We start from the raw sequence: 18,413 nt of genomic DNA on the forward strand, positions 1-18,413 counted from the left end.
GTTGGGTTATTAAATTTTTATATGTGAATAGGGGTTAAATAAGTCAACAAACATTTTCTGAATTTTTATGTATTAAGTTATGATTAATGATTTGATGTAGATTGTTTAGAAATGGACAAAACTTCTAAAAATAAATATCAAATTTTGCAGCACAAAAATTGAATCCACTTACATAATGAATTGAAATCTATTGATTTGATTTTAGCTTGCAATGTGCTATCGACATATGGAACGAAACTTCCGAGATCCTTCGTTAACGTGCGCTGAATCAGCCATTAGGTCATGGACTATTATGGAACGAAACTTCCGAGATCCTTCGTTAACGTGTGCTGAATCAGCCATTAGGTCATGGACTATTATGAAACGAAACTTCCGAGATCCTTCATTAACATCCGGTGAATCAGCCATTAGGTCATGGACTATTAATTTTTCCGGCTGTAGACAATCACTGGGTCTTTATTTAATGAGCGAACAACATTAGGAAACCTGCGCCCATGGAGAGCCCTAGGCCTGCGCCCATTGAGAGCCCTAGGCTTTGCTTTCCATAGTGTGCCGGTGCCGTCTTCGATTCCTGCGCTGCCCCTTCCTAATGCTGAGAAAGAATTAATCTTTCGGAAGCTGCCATTGCTGACCAACAATATCGGTCATGGCAGCAGAAATTAAAGCAAAGATATCCGTATAACCAGCACCATGTTGTGAGAGCCAAATCGTGAAGTTTTCATGACCAACTGCTAATAATAGTACAATAAATTTCCCAATATAAAGAGTTGGGCCATTTTCATGCACTCGGGTGAAATGGAATAACATGGTCAGTATTGATTTGAGAGACAAATGGGAAGGAGTGTATGGATTTTCTCTGTTGATGTAATATCTATTTCTTGATTTTCTCTGTTGATGTAATATCTATCTCTTGATTGAATTTCTACATCGAAGGTATTTTTTCCTTGAAAATTCATTCAATCTTCGAGTATATTTCTGAAATATTGAATGATATCAGTACTGGGACAACCCTTTCAAGACTTGATCTCAATCATTCGGTTTTCATGCATGCATTTCTGTATGTCGTTAATCAGCAGATTTACAACAGTGGAAGCTAATAGTTGCTATAAAAATTTACAGTGTGTTACGAATATTGTCGGAGCATTGGGTTCGAGACCACAAATTCAAAGTACAGGTTTTGGTGAAGCTACTCATTTATACTACTGGTAATGTACAATCAATATCACTTCCGGCCTTAATGTTATAGACTTTAAAGAAAAGAGTATTTATATTTCCAAAGTTGCAGAACTACATCTTTGTATTTCTTCACCTCTCATCTTTTCAAGTTCAGACAGGGATATATGATTGGGAACCCTCATTTTTATCCCTACAATTTGACATTGTTATGGATTCACCTACTCCTGTAGGTGATTTGTAAACACATTTACGGATCTTTAGTCTCATGACTTTTAATGAGGTGGTTTTTATTAAAATGTTTAGCTTAAAAGAAGATCGTTAATATTAATATAATGGCTTTTATTTTTATCTTTAGAGAAAAAAGAGGAAATTTGCAATTACATGGAATAAAAGTTAGCACAATTACATTAAAATTTAATATAATTGTGATTGATAAAGACTTATTGATTTATATGAATTAAATATTTAATATTATATAATAAAAAATAAATATAAATTAATGATTGTATCTCATACACAAACTATTGATAAATATATAATAATAAAAATAATATTACCAAAAAAACTATTACAATAAAATTATTATTATTGTTATAAATAATAAAAATAATTATTTATTTATTTACTAAAAATAATAATAATAATAAATAATTTAAATAGTAATATTCAAAATGTTAAAAAAAAAATATTAAAAATTAAAAAAAAAATGAATAATTAAATAATATATAATATTAGCAATAATATTGTTATTAAAAATAATAATAACATAAACTCTAAGATAAATATTATAAACCCTAAAATAAACATGGTTCACCATGGTTGATTTTCATATTGACACAATTTTTGTCACAATGCGACGTTTGACTATGGTTAACCATAATTAATTTTCATATTGAGAAAATCTTTGTGAAAATGTGATGTTGGACAATGGCTAACCATTGTTGACCACGGTTGATCTCCATATTGAGGCAATTTTTGTCACAATGTGATGTTGGACCATGGTAGACCATTGATGACTATGGTTGTGACAATGTAACATTGCACCATGAGACAATATTTGTCACAGTGTGACCATGGTTATTCACCATGGATGACCATGATTATAAACTCAATGGATTTATATTAACCCAAAGATTAATATTATAAACCATATGAATAATATTGTAATCTAGTAATATGAACCCTGAGATTAATAAACCCAATGGATTGATATTATAAACCCAAGGGATCAATACTAAAAACCGAAGAGATTATAAACCCAAGGGAATAATATTAAACCAAGGAGATAAATATTATAAACCCAAGGTATAAAAACACTTTGATAAATATTATAAACCCTAAAATAAATAGTGTTTATCATTATTGATTTTCGTATTAAGACGATCTTTGTTACAATGTGATGTAATAATAAAATTAATCAATTACTAAAATAATAATAATAAATAATAAAAATAATTTAAATAATAGTAAATAATATTATTAAAAATTAAATAATTAAATTAAAATATATTGAATAATTAAATAATATTAGATAATGTAACAAAAATAATAATAATACAAACTCTAAGATAAATATTATAAACCTTAAAATAAACATCGTTGACCATGTTTCATTTTCATATTGACACAATCTTTGTCACAATGTGATGTTTGACTATGGTTGACCATGATTGATTTTCATTTTGAGACAACAATTATCACAATATGATATTTGAAAATGGATAAACATCCTTGACCATGGTTGAACTCCATATTGAGACAATCGTTGTCACAATAAAACATTGGACCATGATTGACCATGGATGACCATGGTTGTGACAATGTGACATTGGAACTTGGTTGACCATGGTTGATTTTCATATTCAGACAATCTTTGTCACAATGCGACATTGGTTGATTTTCATATTGAGAAAATCTTTGTCACAATGTATTATATTAAAACCAAAAATTAATATTATAAACAATAGGAGTAATATTATACCCTAGGAATATGAACCATTAGATTAATAAACCCAAGAGATTGATATTATAAACCCAAGTGACTAATAACAAAAAGCCAAGAGATTATAAACCCAAGGGATAAATATGATAAACCCTAAAATAGACATGGTTGACCATGGTTTACCATCCTCCATTTTCATATTAATACTATCTGTATCACAATGCGATGTTAGACCATCGTTTACCATGGTTGATTTTCGTATTGAAAAAATATTTGGCACATTGTGACATTGGACCATCATTGACCAAGGATGACCATGATTATAAACTGAAGGGATTTATACTAAACCCTAGGACTAATATTATAAACACTATGAATAATATGATACCTTAAGAATATGAACCTTTAGATTAATAAACCCAAAGGATTAACTCGAAAATCAAAAGTTATTATAAACCTTAGGGAATAATACTAGACCCAAGGGATTAAATATTAAACCCTAAGATAAATATTATAAACTCTAAAATAAACATCATTAGCCGTAGTTGATCATAGTCGAGCATGATTGATTTCCATATCAAGAAAATCTTTGTCACATTGCGACATTGGACCATGGTTGATTTTCATATTGAGAAAATATCTTTCACAATATGACATTGGACCATTCTTTTAATTTTATATTATAATAATTATTAATATTTAAAATAGAATTATATATGCACATTTCTAAATTTGTATATATATTTATTATTTATCCTTAATAAAATTAGAAACTTGAAATCACTTTTCAAATTAATTAATCAAAATATTAACTTGCCAATTCAAATGAAAAGATTATACTAATAACAAATCTAATCCTTGTCATAACATCGACATTGAAAATACTCATTCACTTACAAATAATACACTTTGAAAACTTTTAATAATTGCTAAATTAAAGTTGTAAAATAAAATCAAAATTTTAATATTAAATAATTATTTTAAGTTAATTATTCTAATGTAATATTAAATAATTATTTTAAGTTAATTATGTAATAATTAAATAATTTTATTTTTTCAATTTTAGATTATAAATATTTAAAATTATGAAATAAATACACATGTGGATGATTGAGAAAGAAGTTATTATTTTTTATTAAAACTTAAAATTATATTTTATATTTTTATAAATTTATTTTAATTTATTTTTTCATTTAAAAAACACATTCAATATTTTTTGGGTTTTTGTTCTGGTTTATTTTAATAAAATTTAATAATCATTTCATTATGAAGAAAAACCTAAATCTTTATAAATCATAAATTTCTTAAATATTAAGAAAATCAATTTATATTTCCATAGTATGTTTAATCAATCTAGAAGTTTAGTTATTGAAATTCTTACAAAAAGTAGATAAAATTCAAAGTGTCATTATCATAATCTTTATCATCAAAGCTTCCAAACTATTAAAATTCTCCAGACCAACAATTCTTCTCTATCTATTTATTTAATAAGTTGAAGAAATGTATTTAATATAGTTGGATCTTCAACAAATAAATGATTATAATCAATTTGAATTTCAAATGGTGCAGGCCTTAATTATCAATAAAGATTTAAATTGATTACTTTAATTACTTTATTTTTTATCTTTTATTTTTTTTGTAAGCTTGGTAGGACTGCATCTTCATCATGCCCAACATTTCACCCCGAGAAGGGGGATAACACAAGATTTGAACTCAAGACCTCTGGTTCGGTGAAACGTCTTTTCCATGGCCATTGCAAATTGAGCTACCCCAAGCGGAAAAATGCTTTATTTTATTTTATTTAAAAGATTAAACAAAAAAAAATCCTATATATGCATCTCATCAACAAATCAAACTTTTAAAATTCTTCAAACCCAACAATGACATTACAATTCTGACAATGTATAAGGGTCAAATGAGTCAAATTCAAAGGGACCCGAATGATTGTCTACAATATAGGAATAGCCAAACTGATAATGAGAAGGTAGATGATCCCGCTCTAGCTACTCCTCAAGTTTGTTCTATGGATAACTATTAGGTAGAAGAATGCAATATTATCACATTATCTGTCGTTATGAGCAATAAAAAGTTGAGAATTGGATAGTCAAATAGGGTCTGTGTGGCATTGTTGAGAGCCAATATTGGGTTGTACATCCTTGATAATGTTCCACAAATAGAAACCAAAATCTTTGTAACCGAAGATTTCAGTCAATTGGGAGATGGAGAGTGCAACAAACCTTGTGAATATCAATTAGAATGTGGCCATGCTTGTCCAAGAGAATGCCATCCATTTAACCTTTGACTATATCAACTACATTAACATTTATAATGTATTTTTATACTTAATATAATGTTTTTTGTTATTAAATATTTTACATTTTCATTTAAAATATTTCATAATAAAATATTAATTTTATTTTCTTATTAAAATAACTTATTTTAAATTAATAAAAAATTACACTATTTACAATAATTAAATTTATAAAATTTTATAACCATGACACAAAATGATATAAATATATAATGAATTTATTTTCATAAGAAACACTTCACAATCACATTAATTTACACCTAACAACTACACCACAATTAAGGAAACACATTTTTATGTATTTTCTCACCAAATTGGGTCAACTACTTTGGACGAAATATGTATCACAGGTGACCCACACCAACACACGTACGGGAGCAAAACCCATGTTGGTATATATCTATATATATGAAAAACCTTTAAATAATTAAGAAATTGGATCATTTTCAATTTTAAATACATAAATCTAAAACTAAGAATGCTTATATTAAACTCGCGAACATTAAAAGAATAAATTACAATGCAAAGCAGGACTGAAGCTTTCAAATTTTTGTACGAAAGATATAGTCTCAGTCAACTCCATGTTGGTGTAAAATATGCAGATAAATTCGGAAAGGAAAAAAAAATGCATCACAGAAAATCAAACAAATTCCCCTTTATATCATTCAGTTGAAAATTAAAAATGGTTTCATGTCTTTGCCAATCATGGTTTCACGTCTTTGAAAATCATCAACATTAGAAGAATTAGCTCAGGTTATTGAATGTTCACAGAATATAGCCTTTTTAAACATCCAAACACATTTTAACAATGACTCAAATCAGTAAAGTTAAACTAAATTGACTAAATTAAACTAAGTTAATCTAAATTAACAAAATTATCGTAAGTTGGTCATAAGTTTAGAAAGGCCATGATGGAAGCCATTAAACTTCTTAAAAAAACATTCAAGGCGAGCCATTATGGATGGAGCATTCTATTCCATCCAAAAAGGAAAAAAATACACTCAATTTGTCTTCTCACTGACCACAAACATTCATGTTAAGTAATATCAGTCTAACAGAATGCTACTCTTACTCATTTGTAGCCTTATGACTCTGCTTATATGATAGAACATACAACAGAAAATAAACTCTATTGTAGGAGAGTTGCAGTCACATTATATAATTACATTGTACAGGAAAAATCCATCTTTCCAGGTGAATGTGTGATATTAGAAAAACATATACTCCAAGGAATAAACCCTCTTAATTAATTGTTGCCTTAGAAACTAGACCCTATCAGAAATCCTCCTGAATACTCATTGCCAAGATGACTAGCCTGGTTAGCAAGTAAATACCTAGAGTATGAAGAATGCGATTTTATGAGAAGATTGTAGTTAATAAGAAATTGTTTGTGTGAAATCCCTCCAAGAAAATAAGAAGTGTTGAGCATAGACAGGATACTTTTTTTACCGTTCCAGTCTTTGTAGAGCCTGGAAAACAAAGAAGAGGAAAGAGAAAGTTGTTAACAATTGGATTGGGAGATAAATAAAAGGAAAATGAAATTAAAAAATAATATAATACCTGTGGGAAGAAATGATACGTATGGCCAGTTAGAGACTGTCTCGTTCTCTCCCTGTCACCATGATCCGAATTTAAATAGGAACGCAACAAATCACAGAGATAACCATAAACACAGAGATGCAACGGAAATAATACTTCATTTCATTAATTTAAAATATTGAAATATGCTTACAAACAGGAATGAAAATAAACCAGCTAGGGCGATGGTAGCTTATCTCTGAGAAGAGATGTGGTGGCTACATGCCTCTGAACTGTCTTACAATGAGGCTCAAAGGCCTTTTTATTATTAAACAATAAGAGCAAACCCTAAACAACCAAAACCCTAACCCGAGGAGATGTAACACCAAGAGTTTATGGGCCCTGTTGGGGTGAGTTGGACAACCAACTTCCCAGGGTCACGACTTGGTCATATTATCTCCGTTTGACGCGCATGATAGCCCGTTGGAAAGATCTCTCCAAAGACTATGACGAAAAAAGTAATTTTAGCCAAAAAATCGCTACCAGTAGATTTCCAAAAAAATGTCGTTTAGGGCCTCAAAACGGCTCCGGAATTTTAGGACCCGAAAAACTGCTAAAAACAGTAAATTGTGCTACAATTAAGGAAACTGAAAAACTGAAAGAAGCAATGGTGAGTGTCCAAGTGGAAATGGCGGGTGGCCACCAATATACACCTGGACCATTCCTCCCCCCTTAGGAAGCAATGGTCCCCATTGCGTTGAGTTCCTCCATGAGATGAGGGAACTTCTGCTGAACTTGGTCCCTGGTGAGTCACTTTCCCTGGTGAAGGAGTTGGCCTGCTTTGACAACGCGATACAGTTAGATATTCTGCTGGCGAGTGTGCTTGATCTGTGTGTCCATGATCTGATCAGTTGCAGCTTGTTCCATGCAATCTGGATTTAACTATGTGGGTGTGAGTTGTACTGCAATGTCAGATGTGTCTAGTAATGGTGGAAAGTATGGTCGAATGCAGACCACATTGAACACTGGGTGCAGACCAAGGAATGGGGAAATGCTGAGCTCAAATGCATTGTCTCCCACAGCTTTGGTAATGGTGTAAGGACCATATTAGAGTGGTATGAGTTTCCGATAGGCTCCGGTAAGGCATTCCTTTTGCAAATGCAACCAGACTTTGTCACCCACTTGAAACTTGTGTGGCACACGATGTTGATCATGTCGTTGCTTGTACTTGGCATTTGATTTCTCCGGAATGTCATGGACCTGCTGGTGAATATGTTGGATGTGCTCAATGGAGCTATTTGCCTTATCTGTTTCAGACTATACATGAGCCGAATCTACGTGAGTAGCTGCAAATGGCATGGCAACATCAATGAGACATAGTGGCTGGAATCCCAAGCCCACCTGAACAGCGTTGTGGCCAGTCAAGCTGTGGAGAGACTGGTTATAGCTATGCTAAACATAGGGGAGGCTCTCGTCCCATGTGCGTGGATTCTTTGAGTTGCACATATGCAGAATGTGTACAATCATCCTGTTGACAACCTCTGTCTAGCCATCAGTTTGAGGATGGAAGGCTGTGGACTTAGTGAGTTTGGTGTCCAGTGTCGATGAGAGACTGAACCAAAATGTACTGAAGAACCTATTGTCCCGATCTGGGATGATAGACTGTGGGATCCAAAATTTTACCTACACTCGTTCAAAGAAGAGTTTAGCAGTGGCTTCTGCTGTGATATTTTTCTTGCAGGCCCTCATAATGGCCATCTTCGAGAACCTGTTGACGACCACAAAAATACAGTCATTTCCATGCTTAGTGGAAGGAAGGCCTGACATGTAATCCATGGAGATGGATTCCCAAGGTCGACTAGGGGTAGGCAGTGGGGTATAGAGACCTTGATTCTTGATGGTCGGTTTGGCAATGGCGCAGGTAGTGCATGATCTGATGTATTTCCCGACATCATGTCAAAGATTAGGCCAATAGAAATACTTCTACAGTACTGCCACCATTTTCTCGACCCCGAAATGCCCAACAGCATGACTGTAGTGTGCTTCCCAAATCATCTTGGTACGCTAGCTTGAAGGAACACAAAGGTGACCCAAGTGACGTAACAGGGCATCCTAGAGGTGAAAATCTGGAACATGCTGACCTTCCAAGAGTATCTGGTATGTGTGGTCGAATTATGGGTCACTTTTGTAGAGAAGTGGCCAATCAGAAGTCTCGTGCCCACAAGAGTTGAGCACAGTGGTTCACACCATGATCGGCGGTCGACTGAGGCAATCTGCAACATTATTGGTGATACCCTTCTTATACTTGATATTCAAATGGAATTGTTGCAGGTATGTGGACCACTTCTAATGGCGATCATTCTGCAATTTTCCTTGGGTTTGTATGAACTACAGGGGTTGGTGGTCTGTGTAGATGATTGTTTCCTTCCCCAAAATGCAATGCTTCCATTGTCGGCAGGCCTGCGCAATGGAATACATTGCATTGTCATAAGTGGGATACTTTCGGACTGTGTATGAAAGTGTCTCACTGTGATATGCCACTCGATGCCCATGTTGAGTAAGGACTGCCCCAATAGCATAGTTAGAGGCATCTGTCTCGACCTCAAATGGTTGTTTCAAGTCTGGTAATGCGAGCACTAGTGTCGAGCAGAGGCAATATTTCAACTTTGTGAATGCCTTCTGTTGCGATTCAAACCAAAAGAATTTTTCTTTCACTCCTCCCTTGGTGACTTGACTCAAAGGCCAAGTGATATGAGAAAATCACAACACGAACTTGCAATAGAAGTTGGCAAGACCTAGAAAGCTACGAAGCTCTCTCAGAGTGGTTGGAGATGGCCAATCCCGAATGACTTGGATCTTGGCTGGATCCACATGCACCCCATGTTCATCAATAATGTATCACAGATACTGAACCTGGGTCATGCCAAAAGTTCATTTCTCCAAATTGGCACATAACTTGTGTTGCTGCAGTGTTTGGAGAACCTATCGGATGTGGTGGAGGTGCTCTTCCCAACTCTGGCTGGAGATCAGGATGTCATCCAAGTATACCACTAAAAATTAGTTGGTGATGTCATCCATTAGCCTCATGAAGGTTGCAGGAGCATTCGTCAATTCGAAAGGCATAACCAACCATTCGAAAAGGCCCTCCTTGGCTTTGAAGGAAGTCTTCCACATGTCGGAGGGTTCGATTGGTACCTGGTGATATCCTGACTTCAAATCAATCTTGCTAAAATATTTTCCCCCCTTCAATTGGTCTAGGAGGTCATCAATCCGTGGTATTGGGTACCTATTACAAACCGTGATCTTGTTCAACGTCCGATAGTCAATATAGAGTCTCCAAGTCCCATCCTTCTTTTGTACCAACACAATCAGGCTCCCACAGGGCGATGAACTCGAACGGATGTGACCTTTTTGTAGCAGCTCCTGAATCTACCTCTTAATTTCATCGTTCTCTAGAATGGAGCATCGATAGATTGGTCCATTGGGCAGTGCCGCACCTGGAGTCAGGTCGATGGAGTGCTTGACTTGACAGTGCAAAGGAACCCCTGCGGGGGAGGTGAAGATGTCCTCATACACCTCCACAACCTTTTCCATCTGTAGTTGTCATGCGGAGGGGCCCTATCTGGAGGTTGTGGCCACTATCTTCTTTCCTTGAGGGCGTATCATCAGGAAAACAAATTTCCCGATTTTGGAAATGAGCTTACTGCATTGTTTTGCAGTAACCAAAGAGATGGTGGTAGGCGGTGCTACCTCTGGTATCCTGTACAAATTATTTCCCAAAGTAACAATAACAGCATAGGGCCTTGATTCATACATAGCATGTCGCTTCCACAAGTCCAATTCCAATATAGATACAGTAAATATTCATAATAGTTGACACAAATCAAAAGTTGAAATTTACATCTAAAATAGTTTGTCATTTTTGTTTTTATAATTGAATTCATTAGTTAAAAAAATGACATATGAACAAGTGTCATATATATTTTTTGGCATACGATACTCATAAGCCAACACAACCCATTTACATATTAAAATCTCTATGATAAAAAATAATGTTATATAATTTTTAAGATATATATATGTTTAACTTAATAATAATAAAATTATTATTTAGTCAATTTTCACAGTTTTTTTAATATTAATAACTTAGAATATATGATGGAATAAATGTTTTACTGCTAATTTAATTTATAAAACTTTATCAATTATATTTAATCATATTATTAATTTTTTACTCTCCCTCTCTTATCTTTTTTCTTCGTTGCTTTACTCTTAACATTTTAATTTTTATCTAAACTAATACTTTGATATAAAAAAAACATTTATCATATTTGAACTCTAATATTTGTTATTTTTCTCCAAGTGCCCCATATTTGTAGCTGCAACACTCGTTCTTTCATCATTATAAATTTTATCTTTAATTTTAAGTGGAAAATACACCTTAGGTTTTATAAAAAATCTCTCACCCAATTCTCTTCCCTATTTTTTAACAATATGCATTGTGATATATATATATATATATATATATATATATATATATTCTAATTTAAATCCCTAGAATTCTTCAAGTCCAATTCCTTCTTTTGTACCAACACTATTGGGCTCCCACAGGGCGATGAACTCGGACGAATGTGACCTTTTTGCAGCAACTCCTGAATCTTCCTCTTGATTTCATCATTCTTCAGAATGGAGCGCTGATAGATTGGTCCATTGGGCAGCGACACACCTGGGGTCAGATCGATGGAGTGCTTGACCTGATAGTGCAGAGGAACCCCTACGGGGGAGGTGAAGACATCCTCATACTCCTCCACGACCTTTTCCATTTGTAGTTGTCGTGTGGAGTGGCCATGTCTTCTTCTTTCCTTGAGGGCGTATCATTAGGAAAACAAATTTCCCGGTTTTGGAAATGAGCTTACTGCATTGTTTTGTAGTAACCAAAGAGATGGTGGTAGGCAGTGCTACCTCTGGTATCCTGTACAACTTGTTTCCCAAAGTAAGAATAACAGCATGGGGCCTTTATTCATACACATCATGTCGCTTCGAAAAGTATGGTTGTCCTAATTATACATCAAAAACTTCAAGGAGAGCAATTTCACACAATACCTCATCCGTGAAGGGCATGATGTTGTATGGAAGGTGACATTGCTGGCTCACGCGAAGATCTCGTCCTTGGTAAAGCCACCGATGGTGTACGGTTGTGGATGTGCTGTGGTTGGTAAGCCCAGCTGCTTCGTGACCTCTACCGAAATGAGGTTCTTTTCGCTCCCGCTGTCGACAATGAATTGTAGAAAGGAGCCCTTTACCCACATTTGGGAGTGGAAGAGATGCTCCTCCTCCTTTGGATCTTCAGGTTCCTCCTTCTGGATCTTCATCATGGCAACGGTGGAATTGGGCTCCGCGTCAATAATCTACTCCCTTTGTCATTCCCCTTGTCGGGTTCTGACTCAAAGTCAGAACATGCGTCTGATTCCGAAACCTTTAGCTTGGCCACCAGTGACTGCTTGGCCCGATACTCACTTGTGTTGCGAGTGGAGCTCTTATGGAACTCACACCACTTTCCCATGTCCTTTTTTGACTTCACAACGCTTTTCTTTGCTTGCAGCTTTGGCGGGTTGTCTTGGGCCATCCTGCCTTGGCTTGGTCCTTTGTTCTGCGGTTTGGGGGCACCTTTCCCTTGCTTCGGATTTGCAGATCCAAAGTCTCGCTTCTTCTGTTTAAACTTTTTCTCGACCTTGACGGCATATCGATATGCTGTGCCGAGTGAGGATATGTTCAAGAATTCTATTTCTTCCTGGATGTACTTTTGCAGGCAGCCGCGGTATTTGAGTACCAAATGCTACTCCGTATCCTTGATAACCAACTTTGTGCGAAGGATATGGAAAATATTGGTAAACTCTAGCATGTCCTTGTCCCTTCCCCGCCACAGCGTGGTCCACTTTATGTATTGATCCTCATAGCTTCCGACAGGGTAGTACTACTCCTTGATGGCATCCCAGAATGAATTCCAAGTGGGTGCGGTTAAAAATAGTGAGCCTGTACTTTCATCCTACTGCTCGTAGTAGGTTTCCCACCAATCCTTGACGTGGGGGGCTGCTTTGAGAAGAGTGAAAATAATCATTTCCCAACTAGAAAAATCATGAACATAAAAATAACCCTCTAGCAAATTTAACCATTTATCGACGGCATCTGCGTCTATCTGACCCTCGAATATGGGGATTTCAAAATTAACGTGTACCTTAAACAGTGTGGCATTTACAGAGTAGCTGTTGGAAGCCGATGCGTCGCCCCTGGGTAGCTGCTAAAGGATCTAGGCAAAGTTTTCCATCATCGCGTTCCTTTGTCGCTCGAGGGCTTCTTTGAGCAATATTTTGATAGGATCTCCTGCCCCCTAGTCTTTCTTTTCATCCACCATGGGAGTCCATCGGGATTTGCTAGGCTACTCTTGCAAAGGTTTGACCAATTGAAACCCTAACTCTTTATATCTCGACCTTGTTGGGGACATGTAAAGAAAAACAGTGAAAAAAAGCAGACCATTCTGATACCACTGATCCACATTTAAACAGGAACTCAACAAATTACAGAGATAACCATAAACACAGAGATGCAGCAGAAATAATACTTCATTTCATTAATGTAAAATACTAAAATATGCTTACAAATAGGAATGGAAATAAACTAGCTAGGGCGATGGTAGCTTATCTCTGAGAAGAGATGTGTTGTCTACATGCCTCTGAACTGCCTTACGATGAGGCTCAAAGGCCTTTTTATTATTAAACAATAAGAGCAAACCCTAAACATCCAAAACCCTAACCCGAGGAGATGTAACACCAAGAGTTTATGGGCCCCGTTGGGGTGAGCTGGACAGCCAACTTCCTAGGGTCGCGACTTGGTCACATTATCTTCGTTTGATGCGCATCATAGCCCATTGGAAAGATCTCTCTGAGGACTATGAAGGAAAATATGTTTTTAAATACATAATCACTGGCAGTAGATTTCCACAAAAACATCGTTTAGGGCCTCAAAACGGCTCCGGAAGTTTAGGACCTGAAAAACTGCTAAAAATAGTAAACTGTGCTACAATTAAGGAAACTGAAAAATTGAAAGAAGAAATGGTGAGTTTCCAAGTGTAATTGGTGGGTGGCCACCAATATCACCTAGATCACACCATGGAAATGAAGCCCCTAAAACAAAACAAAAAAAGAACAACAAAAGTAATCATGTAACACAGACATGGAAACCCTCACTTCTCGGTTCAACTAAGCTGAGCACCACGACTACTATGGTAGGAGAACGTAGTTAAAAATATTAAACATATCTTACCAAAGGTAGTGTGTAGACATGTCTGAGAAGGTCAAGCGACAAAACTCTCCCAACAAGCTCACCGTGCAAATGACTCGCAACCCCGGGGAAAAGCTGAGTAGTTTCTCATCAACCCTAGAAAAGCAATTGAACCATAGGATGGGAACCTTATCTAATCGAAGGTGATGCTTCCTCCACATGTTAAACCAAAGTACATCAAAAAGGGTCGAAAACTTGTATGACAGTTGTGTCTGGTCTTCCTTTCCCATCGTTTTCTCTAGCGAATTACCGAACGATCCACTACTCGATTAAGTCCACTACATGCGTTGTACAAATTATAGACATAGATAATGCTTCAGACGAAGCATATTCCAACAAATTTAATCCTGGCCCTTGTTTGAAAAAGTCAACAAACCTCCTTCAACCTAAAGTTCACATATATACGCCTATCAACTAATTAACAAAGTTTTTTATTTTCACCTTACTTTTTGTGATTTAAGGCTTAATGTTAACACTTCGATGGTAATAAGGTTATTGTTAATGTTTTTTATTGATTGTCCTCTTGATGAGGTGATTCATTATCGACTAACAAAGTTTTCTTACTATTCTTTATATAACGTTATGATGAATAGAAAGAAAGCATTATTAAAAAAATAAGTAAAAAAAATGAAGCTGGTCACTTTTCTCATTCATTGATAATCATTTTAAAGGCTTTCAATTTGAAGTTGCAATTATCATTTTAGAATTTCAAAAAAAGGTACAAGGGTGACCAAAATAATGTAATTTTTTTTTTCCAATAACATATATTATACATCTCGCTCTCTCTAGTAATATGTTTAGCTTGTTTCCTATAATTACACTTTGCTTTCCAATCCTTACATATTTTTTATTGAGAGGACCTTTCTTGAAGGGGTCATCTTATCACAGTAATCATACAATGAAAACTAGATGTTTCGCTTTCGTTGATGCCCAGGACTTCGATTTGCTCTTCCTACTCTTTCAAGGAGGATTTTTCACAATATTCATTTTCCACAAATTAGCGAGGACACTATAGTGCCTATCTCTAGGTTTGCCTTGTTCTTTTAGGATTAAAGTCAGTGAAATTTTATTACCATATTAATACATTTACCTGGGTTGATAGTTGACCCAGCTAGCTTTATTTTAATAGGTTTCAAATTCTGGGAAAGTCGAAATGCAACAACTTAAGCCCTTCACCAGTGGGCTTGCATGGACTTTAGAGGTAATCCTTGGGGTTCCCTCTTAGTATTTAAACTATATAAATTTTCTTATTCTTATTTTTATCAATTATTCTGAAGGTAACTACTCTAAAAATTGTGGGTTACAGGTACGAACTCTTGATGCCTCTGCTAGACTTCACAACCTTGGTGAACCCACTTGGTTGTAGTTGTAACACCCCCTCCTCCCACATCCACCCAAGCAACCGTTCAGTTGGGGTAAACATTTAATGAGATAGGCTACTATAAGGGATTCAACTTCTTTGGTGACCTTAAAGAAATGGAACCGACATAACATATCAAACAAACCCATCCACATTAGCAACAACACCCTCAAGGGACATGTCAGCCACTATGAGATCTTGTCCCTAAGTCCCACTGATGATTTAGGCCTTTTAACCCTTGGTCGTTCTCATGTTATAGGCAATATAGCGACAAGAATCCAAAGTCACTCTCACAGGCATATGTACCAGCGTCCCTAGACTTTTTCTAGTGGACCTATGCCAGCATCCTCACGTTTTGAGAAACCTTTCTAGCCCAGAATATCAGCCTCTGCCCAAAACTTTTTATAACCTTCAGAATCCATCAAAGACATGATGACAAATTAAATAAATCAAAAATCGACCTCAGGACTAGGCCTGAGAAACCCCAACCAGAACTGACATTCTATCAAACACTTGACATCAATACAACCTATTGGTCTAGGATACAAGATAGAGCATAAATGACTGAAAAATTTCATGAAACATAACCAGAAGGATCACCTCCTTCTCCATTGAAGTATTATATCATCAATTAGGTCTTTCATCCATTCGTTTAACAATTACAAGTAAATACATGGAATAACCATGACATGAACCAGTTATTTAACCATGCTTATAACCATCATAAAACCATCTAAATATAAGAGATATGATAGGAATTAAATCCACGTATAAACTTGTGCAATAGTAAGAGAACTTAGCTTCTATTAATCATATGAAAATTCTACAAGGTTCAGGGCTTCCACGTACCACCTGACCATAGTCATGGTTGAACCAAATCTCTCTTTCAGTCAGTCACCCCCGTGCCATATTCCAAGCTTGAATGTGGGATCTCATAGAACAAATAATCCATGAACAACCAAGGGAATATAGAGGTTAAACCACCTCCACCGTCATCAAACCCTGACCACACCAAAACCAGTGCCTCGATCACAACTGAACCGAACTTGGAATGCCATCTAGAATCCATCACTATCCTTGAGGAATTTTCCATCTCCTTGTCTCTCAGGCTTTACCGCAATCCAATCCCGAATCGCTAGCCCAAAACCGAGACCAGACTATCAAGATTTACCACATTCCAAACCCAGATCACTAGGCCCTAAACTGAGACTCCTCCCTCAGGATTTACTGTGTATCTTGCCAAAATAGGTCAAGGGATTCCTAGGCTTTTGGGAATAAAACTTGATACCACCTCTGCCCCAGATTCTAAAATCCATCGAGAAAACAAAGCTTAAAAACTAAAATAAACATCCCAACACCATAAGATCTGGAAAAAGGTAAGGCTAGGTTGAAAACCACTGTCATAACCCGGAAAAACCATACCACTGACAGCAAGAGAACCATGCAACAGCATGCAAAGCCATGCATGTCCAAACTAGCTAGGAAATCACACATGTAAAAGGTTACCTACAAGTATTCCTACTGAAGCAGCCTGATCCTGCTCTTCTTCCTTGATCCTCACTTTCCTTCCTTTCCCTTTGCTTTCTTTTCATTCCTTGATCCAAAACAAGAGTGATCAAAGAAAACTCTAAGTGACCAAGAGTGAGAGAGAGAGAATGATGAGAGAGCTCCAAACTTGAACTAACAAAAGATTACCAACTAATCCTGAGAAGCCTTTTTATGAATGAGGCCTCTAATTTCTTCATTTTCCATTATTTTCCTTCAATTTCCTCCTCACATGCAACCTGTGACCTTTCACCTTATGTTTCTCCTAATTTCCTTTATTTTCATAAATAAATGTGCCAAATATGCCTTTTTTCCTTTTAATGTCTTTGCCTTATCCTTTGCCAATTTTCCTTAGCCAAAACACACATTCAATGATGCCCACTAGGATATCTTTTCCCAACATTCATCTTGGAATAAGTGTCCCTTAACCGTGGTCTTATTTTGCCTTTATTAACTCTTATTACATGAAATTTTCACTAGGGTTATTACAGAAACCTCCCCCTTGGGGAACACCATCCTTGGTGTTAAAACACACCTAGACCTCAGAAAAATTATTGAAAATTAAACTTACTACCCATGGAGCTTTATAACCTAGCTCGATGCAGTATTTACAATGAAAGACCTGCTCAAAAGAAAAACATCATGACAACATTATAATATAACAAACATAATAACATGACAACCATACTTCTTATTGGAGCTTTATAACTTAGCTCATGGTGGTATTTACTTCCATATACATATACATACATATACCAAAACATCATCAAAACATATGTCAAACATATACTAACATCAAACCAAAATTGCTTTGCCTCAACCAGAAAACAATGAAGGACCCGCATCTGATCCACCATCTCCCACGTAGCTTCTTCAAGCCCAAAGTACTTCCACTGCAATTTGACTTGATCTATGACTCTATTCCTAAGTGTGTGATGTTTTTGCTGCAATATGCACTGAGGCTCTAGCTGGAACTCTCCTTCTTGCTACACCTATAATACAAACCAATCAATAACATGATCACCATCCTTTATATACTTCTTAAGCAATGAAATATGGAAAACATCATGGAATTTCACCGTTGGAGGCAGTGGAAGTCTATATTCCACTAGTCTAATCCTCCTAAGGATCTCAAAAGGCCCACAATAGTGTTGTGCCAACTTGGCACATGAACCAATCCTCAAAGAGATTTTCTTACGCTTGATGCGCAAATACACATGCTC

General features: G+C 35.8%; 1 long non-coding RNA gene across 1 annotated transcript; it reads left to right on the top strand.

The window, feature by feature from the left end:
- The first annotated feature begins 391 nt into the window (after window positions 1-391).
- LOC149190570 (uncharacterized) lies at window positions 392-1,489 on the top strand. Its single transcript, XR_016256508.1, has 2 exons — window positions 392-808; window positions 1,120-1,489. It is a non-coding gene; the product is annotated as an uncharacterized LOC149190570 (long non-coding RNA).
- The last annotated feature ends 16,924 nt before the right edge of the window (window positions 1,490-18,413 follow it).

This window comes from Pinus tabuliformis, chromosome 3_1, assembly GCF_031772625.1.
Source record: "Pinus tabuliformis cultivar Carrire ecotype Pingquan chromosome 3_1, CPIR1, whole genome shotgun sequence".
NCBI classification, from domain to species: Eukaryota; Viridiplantae; Streptophyta; class Pinopsida; order Pinales; family Pinaceae; genus Pinus; species Pinus tabuliformis.